This window comes from Argentina silus, assembly GCF_951799395.1.
Source record: "Argentina silus genome assembly, chromosome: 11".
In the NCBI taxonomy this organism is placed as follows: Eukaryota; Metazoa; Chordata; class Actinopteri; order Argentiniformes; family Argentinidae; genus Argentina; species Argentina silus.
In genome coordinates, this window is record NC_139665.1 from 8,892,837 (window position 1) to 8,900,189 (window position 7,353).

The 7,353-nt window shown below is 46.8% G+C and overlaps 1 protein-coding gene across 3 annotated transcripts in view; it reads right to left on the minus strand.

Moving 5' to 3' along the window:
* Positions 1-7,353, minus strand: part of LOC310811850 (RNA-binding protein Nova-1-like) — a gene marked incomplete at its 5' end in the record, with an annotated part of 44,403 nt that overhangs the window by 13,886 nt on the left and 23,164 nt on the right. The window lies entirely within an intron of this gene.

Genomic DNA, 7,353 nt, shown 5'->3' on the forward strand with positions numbered 1-7,353 from the left:
GCACGCACGCACGCACGCACACACACGCACGCACGCACACACGCACGCACACACACACACACACACACACACACACAGAAAACCTTGAAAATATCTAACATAACTACATACAACATACTCTATCTACATTTATGAGCAAAATGGTAGTATTCAAGCACTTAAAGAAAGGGAGGTTGAATAAGACACTATTCAGGAGTCAGTGTGGGTAACCATCAAAAAACAATCCAACCAATATATATATATACAATTTTTTTAATTATCATTTTCATAGACCAGATTGGGTCTATCCTAGGATGCAGGCCAACTGCGTATTAATATTGGCCAACTCCAAAAACACCCCCCCCCGTTATTTCCAACACATTTGCGTTTTTGCAAACCCTCGTATTCATAGGTTCTGCTTAGCTGACTCTCTACATCTATGCAATCACCCAATATCGCTTCTTATTATTTGAACAACACTAAAATGTTATTTTTACAGTGTATTCTCTTTTATAGTGTTTGGAACGGTTGTAAGTTGCTGTTGTCATTTTCCACAGTCTTGTAAAATTCCAGTCACAACAGTCAATCATCTATGTTACTGGAACATATCTGCTCCAATCTATTTTTAAATGTACATGGACGCTGTTGTCATCAATCTAATGAGTCTTGTTAGCAACTGGCATGCTAACATCTGAGGAATCAAACATTGCCCCTAGGTCAAAGTCTACTTAAAGGGGAACAACTGCACATTTGGGGAATGTTTCTGTGTGCCTTAAACTCTCTGAGACCAGTGGAGGACTAGATTGATGACCACAGTACATATATACAAACTCACCGAGCACTTCATGAGGAACAGTATACTAATACTGGTTAGGGCCTCCCTTTGCTCTAAAAACAGACTCAGTTCTTCGTGGCATTGATTTCCACAAGATGTAGGAAACAATCCTTTGAGATTCTGGTCCATGATGACAGGATTGCATCACGCAATTACTGCCGATTTTTTCAGGTGCACTTTCAAGCTGTGAATCTCCCGTTCTACCACATCCCAAAGGTGTTCTATTGGATTCAGATCCGGTGACAGGGAAGGCCACTGAAGAACACTGAACACATTGTCATGTTCATGAAACCAGTTTGAGACGACTTTTGCTTTGTGACACAGTGCATTATCATGCTGGAAGTCGCCATTAGAAGATGGGTAAATTGTGGCTATGAAGGGATGCACATGGTCAGCAACAATACTCAAATAGGCTGTGGCATTCAAGCGATCGTTGATCGGTATTAACCGGCCCAAAGTGTGCCAAGAAAACATTCCCCACACCATTACACCACCTCCACCATGAGAAGGTGTACAGGTGTTCCTCATCAAGTGCTCGGTAAGTGTATACATTACCCGAATTTGCAGTTGTTCCTCTTGAAGTCGAATTTAACCTACATGTAGGGCCAGTTGTTTTTGATTCCTCACAGGTTAGCATGCTAGTGGCTCGCAAGACTCATTAGATGGATGGCCACAGCAAACGTGTACATTTAAAAATAGACTGGAGCGGTTATGTTCCAATCATGTCGACGGATTGCCTCTGCTGTGACCCGACAGGACACTTCCCCTTTAATACAGATTAAGTAAGCATGTCACGCAACATGTAGAGCTTTCTCTGTTCTCAGGCTTGTGTCTCCTGTAACATTCCCTTGGCATAAGCCACAGCATCACTAATGTCCAGACTATCAGACGTGACAGAAGAAGTGTGCGCGTAGGAAAAGCATCTGTTTAGTGTTAAGATCTGTGTGTTGTGATTCTGTGACGCGATGGGGTCAAGCGAGCAGCTGAAAAAACAGGCACTTTCTTATTCAGAGATTATCTCAATGACGGGTGTTTGGGAGGACATTGAGGGGCTCCATGGTTTACTAATGAGGAGCTATGGGGTGATTTGGCATCTGTGTCTCTCTAATGGAGCATCATAAAAGGGTTAATACCAGTCTGCCGTTAAAGAAAAGGTAGTAAAAAAGGAGGTCTGGACACTGCTGGGCCGTAGTGAAAATAACAAGCCTAAACCCTGAACATTAAAATAGCGAATTCAGCCAAAAAAAGGTGGGTAAACACTGTAGTCATTTGAAAAAAGGTTTGTAAAGGGCCTTTTGTGTATTTTTGTCTCATTATATCTGTTTCGGTAATATACAATAGCAGTTTATGCCTTCATCATTGTGTTACGTTTGTAATGTGTCAACAACATTGTTCCCTCTGGCTGCTGTATTGAACCAGGTCTCTCTTGAAAAATAGATTTTATCTCAATGAGATTAACCTGGGTAAATAAACGTTTCATAAAAAACAAATGTCAAAAATCACCAGTGTAAAGCATTGAATTGCGAGCCAAAGTCCTTTAAGCCTGGCTATAGGCCACAGTTGATTCTCCTACTTGACTGATATAATCAGGAATGCTGGCGCCACAAATCAAAGTCTAACATAACATAGCGTTTCTGTGAGTATATCATCACCATTCTCTCAGAGTCGGAGTGTATTTACAGGCTGAAAGGCAAACAAGCTGTCTGAAAGCCATCATAATGTGGCAGAAAACTAGGCCAATCCAAAGCTGGGTCCTCTCTGTGTCTCTCTCTCTCTCTCTCACTCTCTCTCTCTCTCTCTCGCAATCTCTCCCACACTCTCTCTCTCTATCTCTCTGTTTGTCTGTCTGTATGTCTCTCCCCCCCTCTCTCTCTCAATCTCTCTCTCACACTCTCCCTCTCTCTCTCCCACACTGTCTTTCTATCTGACTGGCTGTCTCTCAATCTCTCCCTCTCTCCCTCCCTCTCTCCCTCCCTCCCTCCCTCTCCTGGCTCCTGTGAGGGCAGGACTCAAATCTGTCCTTATCGTCGACATGCAGTCGGGGCGTTACGGTTTCCTCTCGCCCCCCCCTATTGTTTCGTTGGGTTAGGGTGCATGTGGCTGGCTTTGGTTTGCGGCCCTCCCTGCCTCCCTCCCTGCCTCCCTCCCTGCCTGCCTGGCCAGTTGTGTGAGGGGTAGCTATTAATACAGTCAAATTGAGGAATCTCAGGCTCTCGGTTTGCATGAAAAAGCCCCTCTGAGCTCTGAGCTCCCGGCAGCTGGCGTCTCAGGGGTAATCTGGGGCCGGACCAATCAGACGGTGGATTAACAGGCCAGATATTGCCATTGTCTTTGGCAAGGGGATATGTGGAGGGGGGGGAGGGAGAGGGGGTTGGGGAGGTGAAGGGGAGGAGGGTAGAGTATGCAACTCATGGCAGCAAAGGGCATCCGGTGTAAGGCCTGTGTCAACTGTCCAAATAGTATAATGTTGAATACTTCGACATAGTGTGATTGATTGAGTTGGTGTGGTGTGGCGGGGTGAGGTGGGGAGGGGTGGGGGAGGGGGAGAGAAGGAGGCGGGGGGTTTGCACTGTTGAGATGATTCCATTGGGTTCCATTGTGTCAACCTAAGCTGAATCAAGCCCACCCGCGCTTCAGTATTTGAAAGTATTCTGAAGATGCGTTTTCAAATCCAACATCAAATCGTACACGTTATATGCAGCTGTTTTTCCATTCATTCGCGTCCATTCAATTCGCATCTTTTGTATCCATGGCAGAAGTTGCTGCTCTGGCATGCTTCAGTCTGAAGTCGGATGTTCAGCGGTACTGTTGTATACAATGCTGAGCATCCAGTTTACATGAGGGCCTGGGGGACTGATGACTGTGTGTGTGTGTGTGTGTGTGTGTGTGTGTGGGTGTGTGGGTGTGTGGGTGTGTGTGTGAGGCGAGGTTAACCGGGGTAGACTGTCGCTGTTTCACTGTGTCACTGTTTGACAAAGCATTTCACTTCCATGTTTACATGCCCCACAGAGCACAAGGAGCATGCTCAGTGGGCAGCCAAATCCATGCCTCCTACTTCTCCTGTGGACATGACTCACACCCTACTCAATGTGTGTGTGTGTGTGTGTGTGTGTTTGTGTGTGTGTGTGTGTGTGAGTGAGTAAGTGAGAGAGAGAGAGAGAAAGAGAGTGTGTGTGTGTGTGTGTGTGAGAGAGAGAGAGAGAGAGAGAGAGAGTGTGTGTGTGCGTGTGTGTGTGTGTGTGAGTGTGAGAGAGAGAGAGAGAGAGAGAGAAAGAGAGTCTGTGTGTGTGTGTGTGTGTGTGTGCTTGTGTGCGTGTGTGTGTGTGTCAAAGTACTGTTACTGATAAATTAAGGATTCCAATGGCTGAATAGGGGTAAGTCAGTGATTCAGCTCTATTATATTTATTTCTATTTTATTATATTTATACAAACTATACATTGTCCATCTGGACCCAAAACGAGAGGTTTAAAAAAACGACAAACATAGCCGCGAGAACCCATACAGTAGCGTCTCTTGAACTACACTGACTGAAACTGCAACATTGATAGTCTTTCCAGGTAAACTACACTTTGAATGAGGTCAAACCAAGGGCTGTTTTTGGACCTTTCGAACCGACACTAACCATCCAGAAGCACTTTAAAGTGTCTGGCCAGGGAGCAACACGGAGACCAGGAGAGCAATGGGACTTTTTCAAGAGGAGTTGTTTTTATGGAATCATTAGTTTGTGTGACTCATTCATTCCTCTTCGCTCTGATGAGGCAGAGGGGGGAGCTACTTAGAGGTGTGTGTGTGTGTGTGTGTGTGTGTGTTTGTGTGTGTGTGTGCATATGCGTGTGTGCGCCGTGGCCTCCCATGAGACTGAGAGCATGACACATCACACACCACACCGTAACCAGGGGGGGACCCTCCACTTCCACGTACTGTACAGTAGCAGGCATAAAACGTAACGTTTTTCTGCTGCAGTTAGGTAACCGGACACCATAGTTAGCATTTTAGCATTATAAGCTACGTTCATGAGCAAATCTGCTAACCTGTGCATGATGAAATGAAATACATCTATGAAATAGGCCCCTGATGGCGTGTTTATGCAGCCATTATGTTGACAGTGCTGCGGCTAACGTTTTGTCAGCCCCGCGGTGAAATGTAACTCGTCGACACTCTGAACTGTAGGCAGCTCTTACATGTTGCCCTCGGTTTGAATTCAGCTAATGCGTCCTTGAGGATGTGCGACCGCTGTAGCAGTCCGATAACAAAAGGTAAACAAAGATATACAAGCACACCAACAACGTCCCGTTTCCGACCGACTTCGTCAGGTTGCCTGTTCCTCGTTACGTTCTCCGGCGACAAAGTCAAATTCCAGAAGCGCCGAGGATGAAGATGATGCTAAGCTACCTCCACGCGGATGCTCTCAGTGAATCAGGATTCTATCACAGCCTCCTTTCTCACCGTGGGAGAACGTTTAAGAAGAAAAGCCTAGAAGAGCCCCCCGATCTTAAACGGTGATATATAGCGGGTTTAATGTAAGCTTATTAAAGGGATCTCCGTAGGCCCTTGGCTAAGCCGGTAAACTGTGTACCTTTGATCTGATGGTGGGATTATCCTATTGGATATTATAGGTGTGAGGCCTTCATCTCCATTGTTGCAAGGGTTAAATATCACTGATATGGAAAATCTGATGAGCTACAATCACCCGGCAATGTCACGAAGAAAAGTCAACAAACAAAAACAATATAATGGGGTCAGTCTCTCGGAGAGAGAGTGACGCAATACGTATCCCTGATGGTGAAATTTACCAGGCCTTGGTTCAAATTAGTTTTCGTTCAAATGCTGTTGAGCAGTTTGATTTAGCCTGGCTGGAGTGCCAGATGGGTGGGGCAGGGTACTGTTTGGGCCTATTCCATTGGTTGCGTTGTGGCAGGCACGCTCAATCAAGGCGAGCTCAAACGCAGTCATTGCGAGGATCTGGTTTGTGTAACAATCCTGAGTTACTGCCCACAATGCTTTGCAACGATCTACAACCCCAGCCCCAGATGGGGGGGGGGGGGGGGGGGGGGGGGGGGGCGCCGTCATTGAGAAACTGCTGACCACAAGCCAATACCGGCCGAGCAAGAGAGACAGATTGATCCGTTGATTGACAGGCCAATGAACCCATAGAAATGACCCCAACGGCCTCAGAAACCAATTGAATTGGGGGGGTTTTATTGCTTATGACCCGGCTCAGTGTAGCAGGAACAAAGGCTGAGAGCCATCAGTCTAAATCCTGCTTCCCAATCCTCCAACCTTTTCATTCACAGCCCATGATGACACCAATGATTTACTTTTAAATGGAGTGGACAAGTGGACAAGTGGACAAGTGTGCTCTTCAGAGAGAAGGGTGGAGAAATAAGGCTCAGGGAGAGACAGACACAGACAGAAGGTTATTCTGTAGCAAAAAGCCCCTCTGTATCAGTCTGGTCTGAAATAGGCTGGGTTCCTACAGTCCAGTGAAAAGATTGGCCACAGAAGGCTCTGGAACATGTCCCCTCACCCGTAGAAGAGGTTACAGATGTTCCTTGGCTAGTAGACCACCAGAGAGAGGGAGAGAAGAGAGAGAGAGAAGAGAGAGAGGGAGAGAGAGAGAGGAAGAGAAAAGAGAGAGGGAGAGAAGAGAGAGAGAGAGAAAAAAAAGAGGATAAATGAGAGAGAGAGAGAGACTTAAGATAAGACAGAGGGAGGCAGAGAGAGAGAGAGAGAGAGAGAGAGAGAGAGAAATTGTATATGAGTGGGAGGGAAAGAGTCTAAACGCACAGTAAGAAAAAAGATAGAGAGAGAGCGAGAGAGAGAGAGAGAGAGAGAGAGAGAGAGAGAGAGAGAGAGAGACTTCACCCTTCCTCTGACATGTATTTTCCTGTCCAGCCCATCACGGCCCAGTTGATTGCCCCTCTTACACAGACGGCCCTCCAGGGAACGGGCCTCTCATTGTCTGAAGGCCCAGAACTTACAGAGAAGGAGAGGGGACAGCGGGGGAGTGGGGACAGCTAGATCACCGTGGCGTGTGTGTTTGTGTGTGTGTGTGTGTGTGTGTGTGTGTGTGTGTGTGCGTGCGAGCAAGTGTGAGTGGGTGTATTTCTGTGAGTTTTTAGGGAGTTTTTAGGGAGTGGGTGGGGGTGGGGTTCACTCCACCCGGCCCCATGACTGATCCCAGTCACCGTGGCAACCGGCAGGCCCCCCAAAAAATATTGCCGGGCAGCTGTTGGTGACGTAACGTGTGTGTGTGTGTGTTATTATTTCAAACGACGAGAGGTCCGCCCGTATGGCAAACTGCAATGGATGTTGCATGCATGCGATGATGTAATCACCAAACAGTGGGGAGGGTGGGAGGGTGGAGGGGGGTCAAGGAAACTTGGAAATGGTTTCTGTTCCAAAATCACTTTATGTCTTTTGCAATGCGCTCATCTCCACGTTTTCCAGGGAGCCTGTGGATGAGATGAGGGAACGCATCGAACGCACGTACAGTACACACACACACACACACACACACACACACACACACACACAC